This window comes from Thalassophryne amazonica, chromosome 13, assembly GCF_902500255.1.
Source record: "Thalassophryne amazonica chromosome 13, fThaAma1.1, whole genome shotgun sequence".
Taxonomy (NCBI): Eukaryota; Metazoa; Chordata; class Actinopteri; order Batrachoidiformes; family Batrachoididae; genus Thalassophryne; species Thalassophryne amazonica.
This window is the reverse complement of record NC_047115.1, coordinates 31,399,698-31,422,850: the sequence shown is the minus strand read 5'-3', so window position 1 is coordinate 31,422,850 and position 23,153 is coordinate 31,399,698. Positions and strand designations below refer to the sequence as shown.

Genomic DNA, 23,153 nt, shown 5'->3' with positions numbered 1-23,153 from the left:
CAGTTGTTTTTGCACACGTGTGGAATGAGTCCAGTGCGTTACGTCATCAAACCGTGAGATGTCATGCCTGAAGCTGATGCATCAGATGTTTTAAAGTCCTATTTTCTGTTTCTTCAGCTCTGTAAAACTTTGTAAAAATATTGTGAAGGAGCTGGTGGTGAACTTCAAAAGACGAAAGACCCATCTGAATCCATTTACCATCAATGGAACTGAGGTGGACATTGTGGACTACTACAAGTACCTGGGTGTCCACACAGACAACAAACTAGACTGGTCTGCAAAAAACAGATGCTTTGTATAAGAAATGTCAGAGCCGACTGTACTTCCTCAGGAGGCAGATCCTCAGATCTTTCAATGTCTGCAGAAATATGTTGCAGATGTTTTATCACTCAGTGGTCTCCAACGTCATCTTTTAGGCTGTAGTGTGCTGGGGCAGCAGGCTGAAGGCAGCTGACATGAACAAACTCAACAAGCTCATCAGGAAGGCTGGCTCTGTCCTGCCCTTACGAAAAGAAAATATATTTACCAATATATTTTCTTTAATATATTGAAATATATTTCAATACATTATTACCTCCAATACATTATATATTGTAAATACATGGATTAATATATTGTTGATACATATATTACACACCATATTATATATTCACAAAATATATTGCAATATACAAATGATTGCCGCTTTCCATATATTACAATATATTTAGCATGAATATATAATATATGTGTTTATATATCCCAAAATATATGTAATTTTATGTTTATAAATATCAGCCATCATGTATTGCAATTTATATGGGCAAATGTATTGGTATTTTATGTAAAAATATATTGTCACATACATGTTCAATATATGGTAAATGTATTATACATGTGTGGATACATATATTACACACCATATTATATATTCACAAAATATATTGCAATATATTGTAAAATATACAAATGATTGCCACTTTCCATATATTACAATATATTTACCATGAATATATAATATATGTGTTTATATATCCCAAAATATATGTAATTTTATGTTTATAAATATCAGCCATCATGTATTGCAATTTATATGGGCAAATGTATTGGTATTTTATGTAAAAATATATTGTCACATACATGTTCAATATATGGTAAATGTATTATACATGTGTGGATACATATATTACACACCATATTATATATTCACAAAATATATTGCAATATATTGTAAAATATACAAATGATTGCCACTTTCCATATATTACAATATATTTACCATGAATATATAATATATGTGTTTATATATCCCAAAATATATGTAATTTTATGTTTATAAATATCAGCCATCATGTATTGCAATTTATATGGGCAAATGTATTGGTATTTTATGTAAAAATATATTGTCACATATATGTTTAATATATGGTAAATGTATTATACATGTGTGGATACATATATTACACACCATATTATATATTCACAAATATATTGTAAAATACACAAATGATTGCCACTTTCCATATATTACAATATATTTAGCATGAATATATAATATATGTGTTTATATATCCCAAAATATATGTAATTTTATGTTTATAAATATCAGCCATCATGTATTGCAATTTATATGGGCAAATGTATTGGTATTTTATGTAAAATATATTGTCACATATATGTTCAATATATGGTAAATGTATTATACATGTGTGGATACATATATTACACACCATATTATATATTCACAAAATATATTGCAATATATTGTAAAATATACAAATGATTGCTGCTTTCCATATATTACAATATATTTAGCATGATTATATAATATATGTGTTTATATATCCCAAAATATATGTAATTTTATGTTTATAAATATCAGCCATCATGTATTGCAATTTATATGGGCAAATGTATTGGTATTTTATGTAAAAATATATTGTCACATATATGTTTAATATATGGTAAATGTATTATACATGTGTGGATACATATATTACACACCATATTATATATTCACAAATATATTGTAAAATACACAAATGATTGCCACTTTCCATATATTACAATATATTTAGCATGAATATATAATATATGTGTTTATATATCCCAAAATATATGTAATTTTATGTTTATAAATATCAGCCATCATGTATTGCAATTTATATGGGCAAATGTATTGGTATTTTATGTAAAAATATATTGTCACATATATGTTCAATATATGGTAAATGTATTATACATGTGTGGAAAATTATATGGAAACATACATTAAATATGTTAATATATATACACAATATATGGTGGAATATATTGTAAATATATGTAACATTATATGGAAACACATGAAATATATGTACATTTATAATGTTTAATATATGGTACAATACATTTTAAATATATGTTAAATAATATGGAGAACACCCTGCACTTGTATGAATACAAACATGTATACGATAATCAACACAAACTCATGGGTATCCATCAAACTCACCTTTATTTTCTTTTGAGGCACAAATCCTCAGGATGTTGAGGTAGATTTTACCAGTACAAACTTTGAACATGTTCAGAGACTCAGCTGAAACAAACTTCCACAGTGCAACATGCTGGTATTCAAAATTTAAATTAAAGCAACTTAAAATGTTCAGCAACACTTTTGTGGGCATGCGAGAGTTTTTTCACGCCTGTCGGTGACGTCATTCGCCTCTGAGCACGCCTTGTGGAAGGAGTGGTCCAGCCCCCTCATCGGAATTCCTTTGTCTGAGAAGTTGCTGAGAGACTGGTGCTGTGCTTGATCAAAATTTTTTCAAGAACTGTGAGGCACATCCGACTGGACACCATTCGACAAATTAAGCTGGTTTTCGGTGAAAATTTTAACGGCTGATGAGAGATTTTGGATTGTTTCTATCGCTGTAAGGACTTCCCACGGAGCGGGACGTTGCGCAGCGCTCCGAGGCGACATCATCATCCTGTTTCAAGCTGAAAACCTCCAAATTTAAGCCTCTGTTGACCCAGGACGTCGTGAGAGAACAGAGAATTTTCAGAAGAGGTCGGAATCAGCAGTTTATCCGGACATTCCACTGTTAAAGGAGATTTTTTTAATGAAAGACGTACGGACGGATTGGTGCGTCGGCTCGCAGCCGGCGCAGCGCGCCCGCCACAGGAAAAACACCTCCGTTGGAAGCCTTAAGGACAAGTTGGAACATGCCCTGCTGTTAAACAATTTCTCAGATACTCACTCAACTGAAAGCCACCAAAAGCCGCCTGGATTTTACAAATGGTTATCAACACGGAGGTGTTTTTCCTGTGGCGGGTGCGCCGCACTGGCTGCGAGCCGACGCGCCAATCCGTCTGCACGTCTTTCATTAAAAGAATCTCCTTTAACAGTGGAATGTCTGGATAAATTGCTGATTCCGACCTCTTCTGAAAGTTCTCTGTTCTCTCACGACGTCCTGGGTCAACAGAGGCTTAAATTTGGAGGTTTTCAGCTTGAAACAGGATGACGACGTCGCCTCGGAGCGCTGCGCAACGTCCCGCTCCGTGGGAAGTCCTTACAGCGATAAAAACAATCCAAAATCTCTCAGCCGTTAATCATCAGCCGTTAAAATTTACACTGAAAACCAGATGAATTTCTCAAATGGTGTCCAGTCGGATGTGCCTCACAGTTCTTGAAAAAATTTTGATCAAGCACAGCGCCAGTCTCTCAGCAACTTCTCAGACAATGAAAATCCGACGAGGGTGCTGGACCACTCCTCCCACAAGGCGTGCTCACAGGCGAATGATGTCACGACAGGCGTGAAAAAACTCATGCATGCGCACGAGGGTTCAAGCTTGGCTGATGTAATCACACGTGATTCAAATCCATATAGTTTTTTAAAAAAATAAAACTGTCGGTTTCTTTTCTAATAGACCTCGTATATACACACATAACCATATATGGCACAATATATATTGCTGTATATTGATGCAAATAAAGTCAGACTATTACATGTAAAAATATAGTGGCCTCTTTGGTCTTGATTGCAATATATATTTTATATTTACCAATATATACACATATATGGTCTACGAATATATTGCAATATATTCAAAAATATAAATGCAGAATCTCATATATGGAAATATATTGATAAATGTATTGCATGATATTCTCTAATATACTGCAATATATTTTTGTTTCATAAGGGTGGGGGTGGAACTGGAGTCTGTGATAGAGGTGACAAAGAGGAGGATGTTGAGAAAACTGCTCACCATCCGGGACAACACCTCCCACCCCCTGCATGCCACACTGATGTCCTGTCAGAGCACCTTCAGCCATAGACTGAGGCCACCGAGGTGCACCAAAGAATGTCACAGGACATCTTTCCTACCTGTGGCAATCAGACAGTATAACTCCTCCCTTTCTGCAGAATAAATACATAATGATCAGAGTTTTTCAGTTGCTCAGAGCTATGTGCAATACTGTCAAAATCTTGTGCAATTGTCTTCAGTCATTTTGCATAATCAAGTTGTACTCACTGTTCTCTGTAAAAAAAAGTGTCCTTCAGGATTAATAAAGTTCTTCTTATTCTTATTGTTATTCTTAACTGTTAGAATGGCCGAAGCAGTGGGTCACCCCTTTGTGTCTGGTCTCCTTGAGGTTTCTTCCTCAGTATCATCAGACGGAGTTTTTCCTTACTACTGTCACCTGTGTGCTTGCTCGAGGGGTTGGTAAGGTTCGACCTTACTTGTGTGAAGCGCCTTGAGGCATCTTTGTTGTGATTTGGTGCTTTAAATATGTAATGAATTGAATTCATAAATTGAAATTGAAACAAACCGCACATTTGTTCACAGGTGTAAGCCACTGTAATCAAGAGAAGGCAGTTTGCTGTGGTTATAAACCATGAACATTCCAGTATGTACATCTGTGAAGATGACACCGGGCCTTTTATAAACCATAAATTTCATAATAAAAAAAATTAAACAATAACCTCCAGAAAGAAATTTGAGTGGCATGTGGTTTCTAATGCTCAATTTGCCTGCAAAATGGTAGTTGAATTAAAAAAAAAGCTTTTTATCTGATAGAGTTTTTATGACCAAAAAAGAACAAAAAACATCTTTGCGGTCCCCAGCCTTATAACCGCCACATGTTACAGCACACGGAGCATGATATGATCAGTCCACACAAAAAGGTGTGACATAAGGAGTTAACTTTCTGTGGTTACTTAGCGAGTGCACACACCTGTGATGTGTCACAGTAAAGCCACTATCATGCTTTTCTGAATGACATCAGGCCATGAGAGAGGCTTCCATCAGATAGAAAAGGACGAAGTGCTGAGGTTTCTTCACCATTCACTTCCTCTGTGATTGTGACAGAGCACGCGAACGAGGGGTTCTACATGTTCTCAAACACACCTACCTCACATAAGTTGGTGTGATTCATCACTTCCTTCCTATTCAGCATGAAAAGTGCAAGAGCAGAGGGTGTAAGGCAAATATACGGAACACCAGCTTCTGCACCACATGCACACCAGTGAGTGCAAAAGTACAGTTCAGAGACATGGAAACATTTTAGCCACCTTCTTAATTTGTTCTATTTTTATTTGTCACATGTCTATTGCATGTCAGATGTTTATGCAAACTTTCACATGAGACAACCTATTTAAAGGTTGAGTGGTTATATTTTGGGTTTAAACATCAAAATGACCCCGTGTCTCTCTCTACATGCTTTGAATAGTGTAACAGATTCACCCAGAATCCAGCAGGACTGAAGAAATGTCATCAAATAGTTTTTAATCTTCAATGTTTCATTTATAATGGTTTGAAAAATGGTTGCCTCTAATATAACATTTATGTTTATTGTGTATATTGCAGTGAAGCAGGTAGAGAGCAGCGGGATAAGGAGTGGAGAAACCAATAGGTTGCACCAGGGTTGGCTTCACACCCACAGACAGGTACTGTGATACAGTGGTGTCCCATCCAACAGGAGTTGTAGACTCTCATCCACTTCATGCTATGGTATCCAGGGATGCCTGCCTGATGGGACTTCTTTATATGGGTCCAAGGCACTTCATCTGCATAGCCTTGGTTGGGGAAGTAACCTGAGATGGACTGACGTTCCCTCCAGTTAGAGTTGTAGACTCTCATCTGTGTCACACTACGGAATTCAAGGATCGGCGCAGGGAATAATCTTATCATCACATGCATGATGGAATTAACAGGTGATTAGAGGTTAAAGCAGTGGGCTTGACATCAGAAGCTCATTGGCTGGATTCCTCATCAGGCCAGAAAATCACTTAGGTTCCTTGGTCCAAGGTCCTTAATCCCCAAGTTGCTCCCAGTGTGCAGTTGAGCATCTTACATGGCAACATGCTGCCATCAGTGTGTGTGTGTGTGTGTGTGTGTGAATGGGTAGATGTGAGGCATCATTGTAAAGCATGTTGAGCATCTGTACCTGATAGATTGACCATTGTGCTGCGCATCTTACTGTGAACACATTTGGAACATTATCTAAGATCGTCAACCGTTTGAATGATGTATTTGTTGATGAACACCCCCCCCCCCCACACACACACACTTTTTTTAAGCCATTTCAAAACTCCCCCCTGCCCCCAATTTTGTTCATCAAGTATCATTTTGGATTTTAATTCTTAAAGCTGACAGATTTCTTTCAGCTTCTGAGCACAAACCTTTGTCTCTTGTTTGTCATTAATATCCTGTCAAACCTGTGTGATTTCAAAGTGCACAAACTAGTTGTTGCTGATAAAACTTGCGCTACCAGTTATTAAGATGGGGGGGTAATTACTTTTCACATGGGTGATATACTGCATGTGCACAGATGCACGTGTCTCCACAGACAAAATGCTTTTCTGTGCACGAGTGCAATTCGTAAATCAGCTTTTCCTGATTTGCATGTTGAGTGTGCATGTGTGTATACGTGCAGTATGCACGTTGCCTGTGTGCACGAGTCATGCACAAAGCTCTGCTTGCGACCTCTGGTGCCATCTGCCAGTGACGGAGCAGAAATGCAAATCAGGTGCCGCCAGATAATGCGCTGCACCCGTTCCCTGCATTAGAGCGGCCTACAGGAGTAAAGTAGGTCAGACAGACCAGCAGCCAGCTGTGTGTGTGTGTGCGTGTGGGTGTGCAATAAGGCACATGCGCCTCTCTTTGTGTAGAGAGACATCTTTATGTGTGGATGTTGGGGGTGAGTTTGGAGTTGAGGGTTCATAATACCCTTCATGTCTTCCTGTGATGCCGCATCCAGCCGGAGCGCCTGCAAAGATTTTACACAGAGGAGGCAGTTATAGGCTGGATGACAAATCAAGCTCTTATTTGAGGCTGAAATTAGACCACAGCCGGAGTGCAACTGATAGGGAGCGTATTAAACTCTCGAAGACGAACCACCCGGGAGGGTGATGCAACGCAGGAGCAACGCTGGAGTAATGCAGACAGATGCGCCCTCCTCTCTCGTATCGCTGCAACGCCTTTGAATTATGAATGAGGCCCCGTGCACCTCTTCCTGGCTAAAGGCCTAGTCTTCACGCTCACAATACACGGTTTGTTTTCATTAATGTTTCCACTCAGGCACGACTCCCAATCTGCACTGTTGGTTCTGCTGACAATCTTTAATAAAGCTTCACATATTTTTTTTTTATCTTAAACCGCTTCTGTCTGTGCATGCTCAAACAATGCACATGATCCTGAAGAAAAAAAAAGCAATACAAATTCCTTAATGCAAATTGTAATAAATTCTGGTTTAAAATATGTTCTGGATCAAATTCTGTGGGGATACAACAGGTAAATATTGCACTGCTCCCAATTTCCCCATTCACATTCACAGAAGCCTGTAGTTCTTTCAGAGCCATCATGGGTGTCTTGGTGGCTTCCCTCACTAATCCCATACTTCCCTATCCCCAGCGACATCCTCTAATGCTTCCTGGGGGCTCCAGAGATGTTCCCAAGACAGCTAGGAAATATAACCCTTCCAGCATCTCCTGGGTCTTCCCCGTCCCTGTTGGACATGCCTGGAAGACCACCCTAGGGAGATGACAAGGGTGGATCCTCACGAGATAGCCGAACGACCTCAGCTGGTTCCTTTCAATGCAAAGAAGCAGCAGCTCTACTCAGAGTTAATTCCAGATATTCAAAGTTCTTGTCCTGATCAACGTGTAAGCCCAAATACCTGACACTGTCACAGCTTGTATCTCCGACCATGTTCTTTCAGGCATTACCCAAAGTTCATGAACAAAAGTGAGGACAGGAGCATAAATTGACTGGTGAATCCAGAGTCTGGCCTTCTCGCTCAGCTATTTCTTCACCACAGCAGTCAGGCACAGCATCCACAGAACATCACACGCCTCCTCAGTCCGTCTGTCGGTCTACACTCTGATTTATACCCACTTGCAAACAAGACCCCAAGATATTTAGCCTCCTCCACATGGGACACTAACCCTCCAGAGAGGACAACCCACCCTTTTCTGACAGAGGACCATGGTCTCAGATTTGGAGGTGCCGATCCTCATCCCAGTTGCTTCACACTCAGCCTCAAACCTGCTCAGTGCCAGTGTGTGATGTACCCAACAGATATCACATCATCCACAAAAAGCATAGATGTAATTCTGAGGTTACCAAATTGAACCTGACTGCACTTTGAAATCCCGTCCATGAACATCACAAACAGGATTGGTGACAATGGGGCAGCCTTGGCGCAGTCCAACAACACTGGGGATAGGTCCGATGAAATGCAGAGAACATGGAGACAGCTCCTGCTTTTGTCATACAGAGATTGGATCGTGCATTGCAGCAGTTTTGGTACCCCAGACTCCCCCCACAGGACGCCTCTAATGATGCAACTGTACACCTTTTCCCAGTCCACAAAACATAATGTAGAGTGCTTGGTCATACTCCTTTCTAATATCCATGTGAGGGTAAACAGCTGGTCCACTCTTCCATGACCAGAACAGAACCCACATTGAAGTTATACGAGGTCTGTTAGAAAAGTATCGGACCTTTTTATTTTTTGCAAAAACCTGATGGATTTGAATCATGTGTGCTTGCATGAGCCAACCTTGAACCTTCGTGCGCATGCGTGAATTTTTTTCACGCCTGTCGATTGCATCATTTTCTGGTAAGCAGTCTTTGTGTGGGACATGTGTCGTGTGCTCGGCGTTTTTTCATTCCAAGGAAAAAGACGGAACGACTGGAGCAGTGCCACATCAAATTTTGCCCAAAACTGGGCGACAGCCAGGTGGAAACCATTCGGATTATTAAGACGGCTTTCGGTGACGATCCTATGGGCATCACACAGATTAAGGAGCGGTACAACCGGTTTAAAGACGTCCGCACAATGGTGGAGAGCGAGCCACGTTACGGTCGGCCATCAACACGCTGAAATGACCAGATCATTTCCAAAGTGAACGCTGTGGTGATAGGGACCGTCGTGTGACTATCCGACAAACTGCGGAAGAGGTGGACATCAGCACTTTTTCGGAACATTCCACTGTGACAGAAGATTTGGCCATGAAAAGAGCGGTGGTGAAAATCATGCCGATGGCTTCGGCACGAAGCTGACGGCGCAGAAAAAGCACCTCCATGTTGAAGTCTCACAGGACATGTTGTGACATGTCCACCTCTTCCACAACTTCTCGGATAGTCACACGACTGAAAAGTCACCGTAAGCCGTCTGAATCATCCGAATGGTTTACACCTGGCTGTCGCCCAGTTTTTGGCAAAATTTGATGCAGCGCTGCTCCAGTCATTCTGTCTTTTTCCTTGGAATGAAAAAACGCCGAGCGCACGACACACGTCCCACACAAAGACTGCTTACCAGAAAATGATGCAATCGACAGGCGTGAAAAAGTTCACACATGCGCAGGAAGGTTCAAGGTTTGCTCATGCAAGCACATGTGATTCAAATCCATCAGGTTTTTGCAAAAAATAAAAAGGTCCGATACTTTTCTAACAGATGTCGTATATGACAAGTACATTGACAGATACAGGAAAGAAGACATCAAATGCAATACATTTCTCAGTTATGGTAATGACAACATGACACTTAACTCACCCACGGTAGCAGCAACATGACACTTAACTAAACTGACTAAACCAATTGAACTACAAAAACACAATAATACAATGACACTAACAATACTGTTAAACTAACATGAACCACAATAACAACATTTAAAACCCTGAACTCCCATGGTGCATTTCAGCACAATGTCCATTGCTCACTGTTGTTAGCTAATATCTCTAATTTCTCCAAAAATATTAGTCTTATCAGTGTTCATCCTTGACCCAAAATACATAAGCATACCAAATAGCAATTGTCAGCTCTGCCCAGTTTCTCCATGATTGAATCCATACACACGCAAGCACGCATACATGCACACAGAGGCCACTTGGCTATTATAATATATTCGTAGATGATTATTTTAATTTAATCATTTATGAACCTTGATTAATCTCATGAAAAGGGAATAAAAGCATACATTTTGTTGGGTTCCTAATTATTTTAACTTCATTTTACATACTTAGACTTGATTTTTTTTAACAGTTTGATTCATTTATTTTAAAATAGCTTTCAACTGATCTCTACAAAACATCGTGAAATGGTTAACTCAATCTTATCAAGGGGAAGAGGCCCTTTAAAGCAGATCATCATCAGGATTTGCATTCTACATGACTAACATCTTTTCCAAAGTGAGATTTTTCAAATCAATTCCTCCAAAATTACTCCAATGATCTTGAAGAAACCTGCCAGTTATGCATATCACAAGACACATAACCAGCAAGTGAAAATGAATGCCGACCTAGAAAAGGATCCAGGAAAACACACATAAAGTATTGAGTTTTCATTTGCCGTATGTACTTTATGGAATAACCGTAAAGTGATTAAATAATAAATGTCTGCCTTTCACACACTGTTTTAACATGGACCCTGCACTATTTTTAGACTCAAACATTTCCATCTGCAGCTAACTTTCTCTGTTTTCTTTCGTGCTCCAGCTGATTTGAGGCACAGATTGGAAGTTCAGCCACAGGGGAGGGTCAATGCTTCTCATTTCCTGCAGGAGGTCCCGTCCTCTTTAAACAAATGACTCTCCAGTCTGAAGTTTCTCTGCAGTCGCCTCTTAGTCTCCTGTATGAATTTGTATTATGAGCCGTGCACATTATGTGCATGTGCACTGTGTAACGTGTAAGAATGCAACCTTGATGCACAAAGGAAGATGAGATTCACAATTTGCAGGGTGGATGATGAAACTTTTTGTGTGTACATGTGGACAAATGTGCTTGGAGTGTGCACATGTTTTATGTGTATTTTCTGACTGAGTGGTTTGAAAAAGGCGCATGCACGATTTTGTTGTGTTCTCATAATTTGCTAAAGTATCAGCTTCAGTTAAAAAGTCAGAAAGTTGCACAAGCCGAAGAGCAAAAGCAGGATGTTGGTGCAGATCCAGGAACTTGGGCACTTCTTTAAAAAAAAAAAAAAAAAAATTTTTGTAATGGTAAAATCTGGCAGATGTACAATTTTTTTATGTGTATGAAGTTATTCTTTTCTTTGTTTCAAGTCCTTGTCGATGCAAAATGTTGCATTGTTAGTTATTTTTCATCATTTAAGGTCTGGTGATTTTCAGCAGACCTTAATAGGAAAGCTTGTAACAGAGAATCTGTAATTAATGCTTGTGACCCAATTTGAAAGGAAGCAGCTTGTAATTTCAGAAAGTGTGTAAATTTAGTTTGTGACCAAACCTCAGCAGAAACCACATCATCTCAAACACGAGGGAACATCATTTTGTTTCAGGCTAGTCTACAATAAATCAGATTATACTCTGGAATAGATGAAGATGATTACAGCGACAGCAATCTGGCATTCAACCCCAGTGACCTTCATACAAATGACTGACCTCTGGCTGACCTTTTCAGGGCTATTCTGGAATCTGATGAAATGTGTGACACAATGGGTCCAAAACGGGTTGAAAGTCACATGTCTTGATCTTGACCTTTGCCAAAATGATTTTTTTTAATAGCAGGTTCATTATTAACATACCGTTTAAAAGAAATCAACAAAATGACATTGGAGGAGTTGGCTAACAAACAAGCACTCATGACCTTGACCCCCAAAGATTGACATTTGCCAAATTTGACATTGCTGGGCAGTTTTGGACCCCCCAGACTTCACACATATAGGGGGGGCCATATATGTGTGAAGTCTGGTAAGTACTGGAATTAAAATTAGTTTCTTTGTTTTTTTTTTACCTTTGACCCAAATGACCTTGACCTTTGTCAAAAGAAATCTCTTTAAGACAATTCTGGGGCTGACTGTCAACCACAGATCAAGTTTGTTGGAAACTGGAAAAGGACCTGGAAGGTCACAGGGGAACAAAAAGGCAAAACCAAAATTTTGACCTTTGACCCCAGTGACCTTGACCTTTGCCCAAACAAACCCCTTAATTCTGTGTTCAAGGTACATTCACACGTTTGGTGCAAGTTGGCCGAACTCAGGGAGGTGGTGGCGTAACAGCTTGGATGTTGGACTGGGACGCCAGCGACTCGGGTTCGCTTCCCGATGGCAACCATGCTCTCGAGCGGCACTCTTAACATCAGTGCTGGGGGGAGGAGTGACACATGCTGTGGGTCCTTCTGGAAACAAGTCGTAGACTTTCGTTGGCTACCCACATTAAATAAGAAACTCTTATTCTTTTCTTCTTCAACTACCCCAGAGGATGGTTGCCATCCAGCCAGGACCCAAGTGGGTTTTGTGGTGTTGTGGATGGTGCAACGTGTGACACCAGCACATGCTCCCAGACTTGACTTGAACTCACAAAAGTGGTGAAACAAACAACCATTTGTCCAATGATAGCATGCTGATTGTGCTGCACTGGTTTGATTGTCAAATTACCACTGAAGTCCACCAAAATACGAAACCATAAATTCTGCTTTCTGGAAGGCAGAATGGGACGACACAGTTTTGGTAAACTGGTCGGATTGAACTCTTCCTGACAACAGAGAGGACAGGTAAAGGACAAGACAGGCAATACTGGAATGAATTTGGTCTGCTATAAAGACTATAAAGACTTCCTGCTGCTGCTCTGTTTTGATTAAATCCCAAAACGGATTTTTCCAATACCAGTCGCCCCCATAAATCCATCTCTATGGGATATTCAGCCGGCATTATTCTTGTCCTCGCTCTCTGCTGGAGAAAGCTCTCGGCACAGTTTGGAACAAGACATCTCGTCCGTACTTCTCCCTATTGTGCAGAGAATGAATGCTCACAGGCAAATCCTCCTCCCTTGCTCGCAGATATACTGGACTCTAATTAGATGGACCAGGAGACGCGTTGTGAGGGAAATCTCTCGGCGCAGACGTATCGTGTGGTGACAGCTTTACAAATTTAAGTCCTTTCATCTAGTTTGTGTGCATGTGTGTAAGCTGCAAAAGATAGGGGGATATTGTCCTTATACCACGCTTAAAAAAAAAACTGATGGCACAGAATGCTGCTGGAGAAAATGTGTGTCTGGTGATATGAATCTTCTGGGCATTAATGTGTGGCCACATTACGGAGCGCCAGTAGTGAACAGTTTAATGGTTCAGATGTGCACAACTTGCCGAGCTCTCCCCTGAGACCTGCGTCATCGACACTGAGGTTATTTCCTGTGGTTGAAGAGCAGCGTGACTCCCTTCCTGTTCTCTGCATGAAGAACTCACATGGTTTGTCCCATCAGTTCCACTTGCTTCTTTGCTTGTTGGACACAAAGTCATTCCAGTGGTACCCAAGCATTCCCCCGAAGAGATTGAGTACCATAGACAGGGGCAGCCTGTTGCATAGGTAGCACAGGCATTCGCCTACAGTGCCAAACACTTGGGGGCACAACTTTAAAAAAAGCCTTTATGTAGCAGCGTTAATGGCCATAACGTAACATCAACTGGCTGGTGCAGTCATACATGCATATGCACTTTAGCTTGATATATTCTTGTATTTATTCTATTTCTTTTGTTTGTTTTTTACTCTTGAACTTGTTTTACAATGTTCTGCTCTCTGCCTTGCCCGTGTGTGTAGCAGATTTATTTGTTCTATATAAAATCCTGTTTCCTCCAACACTTGAGAATTCTTTTATTTTGTATGAATGCGTATAGGTGGCCAGCGGACTGTAGAAACTTAATTTTCTTTGGGGGTTAATAAAGTTTTCTGTAACTGTATCTGTGTAATGGCAGTGATGTAATCGCTTGTGGCAACACATTGCATCACTTTTTACTTTCTGCAGAAGCATATGTCACAAACATTATTAATGATGCTTTTGTTGCAACAATATTAACTGAACCAGCCTTTTAATTACAGAAATAAACATACTGCACAGCCTAACGGTTACTTACAAGTTCAAAATGTGATGTACTTATTTTTAAAAAAGTCACCAACATTGTTAACGGTGCACATGGGTTCAAACTGTGTAGGTCAATGATAAAAAGAGTGTGTGTGGGGGGGGGGGGGGGGAGCAGCAGCAATGTAAAATCTCCCCTCAGCCTCCATCATATCCAAGGCCAGCCTTGGCCAAATATATCCAATCATTGCCTTATATAGGACATGGGTTTATGTCCAAGTGTTACAACCACACAGTGAGACAAGAACCACCATGACCCTTAAAAACTTGGACCTTCTTTCTCCTGCAAAGATATTGGCATCATCAAACACCTCTATCCAGCAACGTTGTGATTCCAAAAGCTCTTTACATGGATCTCTGGATCTCCAAGGCCAAAGACCCATGGGCATGAATGTCACTTCCGAGATAAGTCAATGTCTTTCACTTTTGCTGTATACAGGTACACTTCTAGTAGCCAAGTCCAGGAATTTATTGAACGCCTAGATCTTGGTCTTGACCCAGGATAATCACAAACCCAGACACTCTAATTCTTTACTCAGCCTCTAATGTGCTGCTATCAGGGCATACACTGATTTTGGAAAGATCAGCATCTTCCACAGTCATGGTCAATAAACCTTTCCTCCCCAACAAAGATTGCTGGTTTTCACAGCCAGACTCAACATCCAGTCTATGCAAGCAGTGAACAGTGTAGGAACCGAAACACATCCCTGAAGAATGCTAGTTTTCACTGGGAAAAAAAATTGGTGTCTCTGCCTCCACTCCATAAAGGACCCACAGTGTCTGTGTATAGGCTGCCAATGATGTCCAGCAACTTCTTGGGGATCCCACAAATTCTCAGGGGGTCCAAGAGAGCAGGCTGATCAAACATTCATCCATCCATCCATGGCTATGGTGACGTGATGGTCAAGAGCTTGAAGCAGTTGGTTTGAGACCAGAGGATGCTTGGTTGAAATTTCTGTCAGACCAGAAAATCACAAAGGGCCCTCGGGCAAAGTCCTTAATCCCCAAGTTTCTCCTAGTGTGCAGTTGAGTACCTTGTAGTTTCAACACCCTGACAATGGGGTGTGAATGGGTGAGTGAGGCAGAAGTCTATCACAGCTGACAGGACCCAAGCAGCAGGCTGTGCAAATGTGTCCCAGACATAGTCCAGCACATAGTAGCAGGATGCAAGAAGCAAGCCGGGACAGCGTACACTGAGAGGCACAACCAATGGATTAGAACCCTCAAAGCCTCAATGAGAGACACCACCGACGTTACTTGAGAACTACAGGTCTAAAGTCCTATAGGACTTCAAATTCAATCCAGACAAGCAGCTGCTGGCCAACCAACCAGCCATGGTGGTTGGCCAGAAAAAGAAGACCGCAGTTGTGATAAATGTGGCAATCCCTGCAAACAACAACATCAGAAAGAAGGAGCGCAAGAAAACTGAGAAGTACCAGGGGTTGAATGAGAAACCAGAGCAGATGTGGAAGGTAAAGTCCAAAGTGGTCCCAGTGGTAATGGGCGCATTAGGAGCTGAAACCCCTAAACTGGAAGAGTGGCTTCAACAGATTCCAGCCACAACATCAGAGGTCTATTTCCAGAAGAGTGCACAGCTAAGGACAGCTAAGATACTGCACAGAAACCTCAAATTCCCAGGCCTCTGGTCCTCTGGTACACAAACACACACACTTATTTTTAGTTCACCTGTACATATGTTGTGACCTTGTGCTGATTTCTATTGATTGATATCTGGAAATCTAATATAAATATATATATATATATATATATATAAAATTCTGCACTAAATTATTGGGTTTTTATTCTGTTACAGATTTGATACAGATGTTGCACAATTTTAACTGTGCATGAAGAACATTTCAAAGAAATGACAGCCCAATTATTGTCAGGAGAGAGAGAGAGAGAGAGAGAGAGAGAGAGAGAGAGAGAGAGAGAGAGAGGAGCTTTGGTTATGTTCAGAAAATACTACAGCTTAACTTAAACAAGAATCTCAGCCTTGAGGCAGAAAATATGAAATATTAATCACTCTACAGCATGCATGAAATTGTAAATGAACAAATCTCTAGTGTACCGAAGGGGAAATATTTGAGCCAATACAAAATGTGACACTGACAGGAGTCCAAACACTTGTCAGTCTGAAAATTGTGTTCTTTTTTCTTGACTTTTTTTTACTTTGCACAGTTGTGTGACCCAATTTCCAAAAATAGCTGCAGTGCCTGATCGTTACCAGAATCTGTAATGCACATCATGAACGTTAGCGTACAGAAATGCACAATTACTGATGTGTCTTTGTTTGCGGTTCTGCAGGAGCATCTTTTACCCAAAGAGATCTCCTGCTTCCTCCTCCATCTTCTGTCCCTCAGGAGTCTTTACTATAAGTGCCCCATTTCAGCACCTTCCTCCTAATCACAAAAACATTGCCTTCTTTTATCTCCTCTGTCATAGTTGTGCTCTTGCTCTGCATTATTCTACATGTATCCTGGAGGCAATGGATGGACAGCACACGTTGGATGTGGATGATAACGGCTGTCCATGGAGCACTCCTCTGGTGGGGTTTTGCATCTATTTGGTTTTGCTGCAGAACCTGTAGGATTGAAGCTAGTGTTGTATAAATGTGGCATCTTTGTGACAAGTTTTTATGCAATTCCTAAGTTACGCATTGGTAAGCACATGAGGGAGGCTGACACGTTGGCATACCCTAGAGGTGAGCGATACTGGGAATTTTGGTATTGATTCGATACCAAGTAAATACAGGCCCAGTATCGCCGATATTGATACAGATACTTTTTCATATTTAAGCTTCATAGATCTAACGGATCCAAAAGATCTAGGACAGAATTTCACCAAACATTGTACGTGACAACAAAATACTTTATTATCACAATCAACATTTTTGTTTAAAAAATATCACTCAACACAACTTAAAACAAAATCTCCTGAGGTAGAGGACTGATCGAGGAGAGCACTGAGTAGGCCAGGCTGAGCCTACCTGCATGGCTGTCGGCTGGCGCCGCTGAGCCACGTGACGGTGCAACAACAAAAGACCAGAGGGAGGAGGGTGCGCCGCTTTGTGTTGTGTGACACAGCGCAGCGCTGCTGTTACAGACAGAGAGTAGACTTTGATGAATCTGCGTGCACAACAGTCAGTCCGTGGGGGAGAGAGAAAAAAGAGCTTGAGTATTGATCTTTTTACACGAGGATCGTTCAATATCAATACCAGCGTTGGTATCAATATTATCGATATTAGGATCGATCCGCCCACCTCTAGCATACACGGTTATAAATTCATGCACAAAATGGAAAAAAGCAAAACGGACAGAACATCAGATTAAATTCTGATATTTGAAGAGATCCCTGAATGTTATTATTTCACAAAAATTGCTGCAGTGTGTAGGATTAAGGTAGGGTGACCATATTTTGATGACTGAAAACCGGGACACTCAGCCCCGCAACTCAAATGATACTCTGTTGGCAGCGGCTACTAATTGCTGGAACTGGAACTGTGGGCAGAACTGGAATGACAATACAATTGATGGTTGACTGACAGAATAGCCCCCTACTCTCAAGATATTGATAACCAACCTCAAGGTAATGTCCGTCCCATCTCCCCCCATCATGTTCAAAGCAGAAACCTAACTCTTCTCTGTCCCAGTTAGCACTAACTGGCAGAATAGCAGATCGCCATATTGGAAAATTCACCCTCACTAACAGTAGATGGCACCACACAAGCTCCCGTTCTCACATTCTTTGCTGGGGCTTCTAATGCTGACCTATAGCTTTATAAGAGGTCTGTTAGAAAAGTATCTGGCCTTTTTATTTTTTGCAAAAACCATATGGATTTGAATCACATGTGATTGCATCAGCCAAGCTTGAACCTTCGTGCACATGCGTGAGTTTTTTCACGCCTGTTGGTTGCGTCATTCGCCTGTGAGCAGGCTTTGTGTGAGCAGTGGTCCACCCCTCTCGTTGGATTTTTATTGCGAATAAATGTCTGAATGATTTGGAGCTTTGCTGCATCAGTTTTTTCAAGAAACTGTGAGAGACCTCCAGGTGGACACCATTCGGAAAATTCTGTTGGCTTTCAGCGACGATTTTATGGGGATTACACAGATTAAGGAGTGCTCCAGCCGGTTTAAAGACCGCCCACAGCTGCTGAGAGCGCGCCACGCTCCGAGCGCTGATCGACAGGCTGACACCCCGCTGAAACAACCAGATCATTTCCAACGTGAAGGCTTTGTTGATCCGGGACATCATCTGACTTCCACAAAAAAGGCAGAAGACGTGGACATCAGCACTTTTTCGGCACATTCCACTGTTACAGGAGTTTTTTTCATGGAAAGAGAAGCGGAGGGATGCGCCACTGTGCCGCTCATGGCGCGGACAAAACCACCTCCGTATTGGTCTCACAGGACGGCTTTCAGATGGATTTCAGACGGCTGTCGGTGGCTTTTCAGTCGTGTGACTATCCGAGAAATTGTGCATGAGCTGGACATGCCCCAACATGTCCTGTGAGGCTTCATCATGGGTTGCTTTGCGCCATGCGGCTCCACTGCGACACACGGAATTCCTCCGCTCCTCTTTCCATGGCAAAAACTCCTGTAACAGTGGAATGTGCTGTTCATTTCTAAACTGGACGCTGTGTTGATCCGGGACGTCGTCTGACTAGCACAGAAACTGCGGAAGACGTGGACATCAGCACTTTTTCGGCACATTGAGACAGACGTGCGGAGGAATTCCGCGCATCGGGACGTTTCCGCATGGCGCAAAGCAACGCCGTGATGAAGCCTCACAAGACATGTTCTGGCATGTCCAGCTCATGCACAATTTCTCGGATAGTCACACAACTGAAAAGCCACCGACAGCCGTCTGAAATCCATCTGAAAGCCATCCTGTGAGACCAACACGGAGGTGGTTTTGTCCGCGCCATGAGCGGCACGGTGGCGCATCCCTCCGCTTCTCTTTCCATGAAAAAAACTCCTGTAACAGTGGAATGTGCCGAAAAAGTGCTGATGTCCACGTCTTTGCCTTTTTTGTGGAAGTCAGACGATGTCCCGGATCAACAAAGCCTTCACGTTGGAAATGATCTGGTTGCACTCACCAAAGAAGGAAAAACATGAAAAAAATTAATAAATCATGAGGACATACTGCAGTCTGCAACCTCAGATGACACTACATCCTACACTAGGTAGCTTGGTAGTATTTTTTTCTGTTTGATACAATGTATTTAATTGAACATAATATTTCTGCAATTTTGTGGAACTTGCTGAACAAATGAATTTAATTTAAGTCAATTTTTCAAGTGATTTTGTGTATTTGTGTGAGACTTTGATCAAATGCTGAATAAGTAGTGGGAGACAAATTCCACAATGCATTACTGAATGAATTTTCGTTAATCCGGTGAAGCGCAGACTAAATTTCAGTTTCAATATATGTGAAACAATTTGAACTTTGATGATATATATCAACATTTCCAATAATATTCATTTTACATTGTGCTACAAACATTTAGGCACAATTAATGTGCTAACATTCATTTATCTCAGCAGTGATGTTCATGGTTCAAGAGACTTCTGGGAAGAGCTTCTGGCGATGTCAAAACCTTTACAGGAGGATGAAGATCCAAAACTTCTGGGTCCTGGTGCTTACTGGCCTACTGTGTGGTTTTAAGAGTTGCCTAACAACTGTTGACCTAACGCACTGACTAGATATCTTTTGTACTTGGCCTCCATGGAGGATCCATGAATACTGCTGGAATGACTTTATGCTGTTTAGAGAGAGTGTTACTTGTATTGTGTTGGAGCATTAGCTATGACATTTTGCCCATGTGACATGTTTCTCTGGACATCATCTAGCACCCAGGTGCCTCAGCGTTACTTTAGAGAGGTGAGGATGGACTAGTTGTTGTCTGCGTGGGTGTTTGTCATCTAAGACCCAAAGCAGTTACATAGTATGGTGGATGTGGGGAACATTCTCCCAGATCTGACCTGATCTGACTAGACCACTTTTAGAGAAATGAATTATCATCACACCTAATAGTACATCAAAAGCTTAATGGGATGTCAGCCCAAAAGTTAGAAAATTGAAAGTTTCACATCTATGATGGATGGATGGATGGATGGATAGCTTTATTATCATTGTCATTACAACAACGAGATTGCCACACTTACATTCCACAGACAAACAGCAATTAATCCACAATTATTACTTGTTTACCGTAATAATGGCATACATCAGAATTAAGACAACACATATACATTTGACATTGTTTATGTGCACTATACATGAAACAGTCCGTTTTCCAAATTGAGGCGATGTGAGTGTGTGGTAGCAGCTGCAACTGGAGTCGCGTCGCCTGCCAGCTTGGGAAGAACGGGGGCCTGCCGCGGGGGGGGGGGGGGGGGGGGGGGGGGGCAGGAAGGGACGTGAAAGGGAAAAGCTGGAGCATGCTTCAGTCCATGTGTAAGTCTGTCAGTTTATTGTCTTTGTGGGTTGAGATAAGAATGGAGCCGAATAATCTCACCAAGGCCTGAATAAATTCCTCTGGAGGTAAACAGTGGGCAATTTGTCCTTGAGGTTAGATAAGCCTGGAGTGTTGTTGCTGAGCAGTGAAAAACACTTTTAACAGTTCCACTTGAACAGCCAAATCCCAATTATGAATTTAGAATATTCCCAATTATGAATTAAGAATATTCACCGGCCTCCGAAACCTTCAGCTTCAACTGCAACGCACGCATCAGCTCCAAGGTGTCATCCAATTTGCGTGAGAGTTCAAGAGTCAATGCAGTCTGAGAATGCACTGCCTTGCCAACCTCGTTAATCATGACGGACAAGCGAGGGCTCGTGGTTCTTGATGCCACCGTCTTGCCAATTTTCTGGTAGATCAGGGCAGCACATAAGCCAAAAAGTACCAGCCCTGCTGCCATGAGACCAAAAATGAATAAATCCTTGACGTCCTCAATGGAGAAATGTGCCAAGCATGCAACACGCCAAGACCCCCAGGAGTAGAGGACATAGCCCGCAGGATACGTTCCATCTGAGTAGGTAGGATCCCTCGGTCCTGACCTTCTTGTAGAAAAAATGGTGTCAATAGCGTTCAGAGACCAGCTGATCAATTCCATGGTTATTCCAATAGTAGTCCAATAGATTCAGAATCCAATATAGTTTTGAGGAATTCACAGTCTGGTGAAGTAGGGACTTGAAGGTTAAAGGCAGAGAGATAAGAGAAAGTGGAGGAGATGCGACTGCCCTCGTCGGAGTCCCAAGCTGATACTGGTAAAGCGCCATCTACATATATTCATAGCTGACAACAGGCCACCAATGAGGAATAACAAAATGCCACATATGAGGAAAATCCACTGAGATCTAGCTCTGGACAGGCATACAAACATATGAACAGACACCACAGACATGAGGACTTGTAATAGCCCCCACATATTGGCCTGTCACCCAGTGGGCTGACTGCTCATTTCTTTTGGTGTCGCTCAAAAGCAATTACTTTCTCAAGGTTGCCCCAACAGATCCAGTATGTATCCACATGTTGAAATGACACAAGTTTTACACTGGATGTCCTTCTGGTGCAACTCCAGATGTATGTGGTGAATGGGGCACACATGAACCTTCAGTTACGAAGCTAGTCTTAATCTACCAATCTACAATTAATTTAAATCTTAAATAGTACAATGTATAATGTAATAAGTTAATTTGCGTGCGTACACAATAATGGATGTATAATTAAGGTGGGTAAAAATGCAGACGATGACACAGCTGCTTTTACTGGATAGATTTTTGAGTATAGTTTGAATAAATATCTGGCTTTGGTTGTTTATGATCATACGTCACCACAAGACATATGTATTTTTAAATTGTTATTTTTTTCAATATTTATTTCATTCATTTAAAAGAAAATCAGAAAAAGCAGAAATGAATATTACAAGGCATTGAATCAATCAATCAATCAATCAATCAATTTTTTTATATAGCGCCAAATCACAACAAACAGTTGCCCCAAGGCGCTTTATATTGTAAGGCAAGGCCATACAATAATTATGTAAAACCCTAACGGTCAAAATGACCCCCTGTGAGCAAGCACTTGGCTACACTGGGAAGGAAAAACTCCCTTTTAACAGGAAGAAACCTCCAGCAGAACCAGGCTCAGGGAGGGGCAGTCTTCTGCTGGGACTGGTTGGGGCTGAGGGAGAGAACCAGGAAAAACACATGCTGTGGAGGGGAGCAGAGATCGATCACTAATGATTAAATGCAGAGTGGTGCATACAGAGCAAAAATAGAAAGAAACAGTGCATCATGGGAACCCCCCAGCAGTCTACGTCTATAGCAGCATAACTAAGGGATGGTTCAGGGTCACCTGATCCAGCCCTAACTATAAGCTTTAGCAAAAAGGAAAGTTTTAAGCCTAATCTTAAAAGTAGAGAGGGTGTCTGTCTCCCTGATCTGAATTGGGAGCTGGTTCCACAGGAGAGGAGCCTGAAAGCTGAAGGCTCTGCCTCCCATTCTACTCTTACAAACCCTAGGAACTACAAGTAAGCCTGCAGTCTGAGAGCGAAGCGCTCTATTGGGGTGATATGGTACTACGAGGTCCCTAAGATAAGATGGCACCTGATTATTCAAAACCTTTTAAGTAAGAAGAAGAATTTTAAATTCTATTCTAGAATTAACATGAAGCCAATGAAGAGAGGCCAATATGGGTGAGATATGCTCTCTCCTTCTAGTCCCCGTCAGTACTCTAGCTGCAGCATTTTGAATTAACTGAAGGCTTTTTAGGGAACTTTTAGGACAACCTGATAATAATGAATTACA

The 23,153-nt window shown here is 41.4% G+C and overlaps 1 long non-coding RNA gene across 1 annotated transcript; it reads right to left on the bottom strand.

The window, feature by feature from the left end:
- Positions 1–12,589: 12,589 nt before the first annotated feature.
- LOC117523051 lies at positions 12,590–21,942 on the bottom strand. The gene is made up of 3 exons (XR_004564398.1): positions 21,855–21,942; positions 14,312–14,319; positions 12,590–12,600 (listed from the first exon to the last, which is right to left on the bottom strand). It is a non-coding gene; the product is annotated as an uncharacterized LOC117523051 (long non-coding RNA).
- Positions 21,943–23,153: the final 1,211 nt, after the last annotated feature.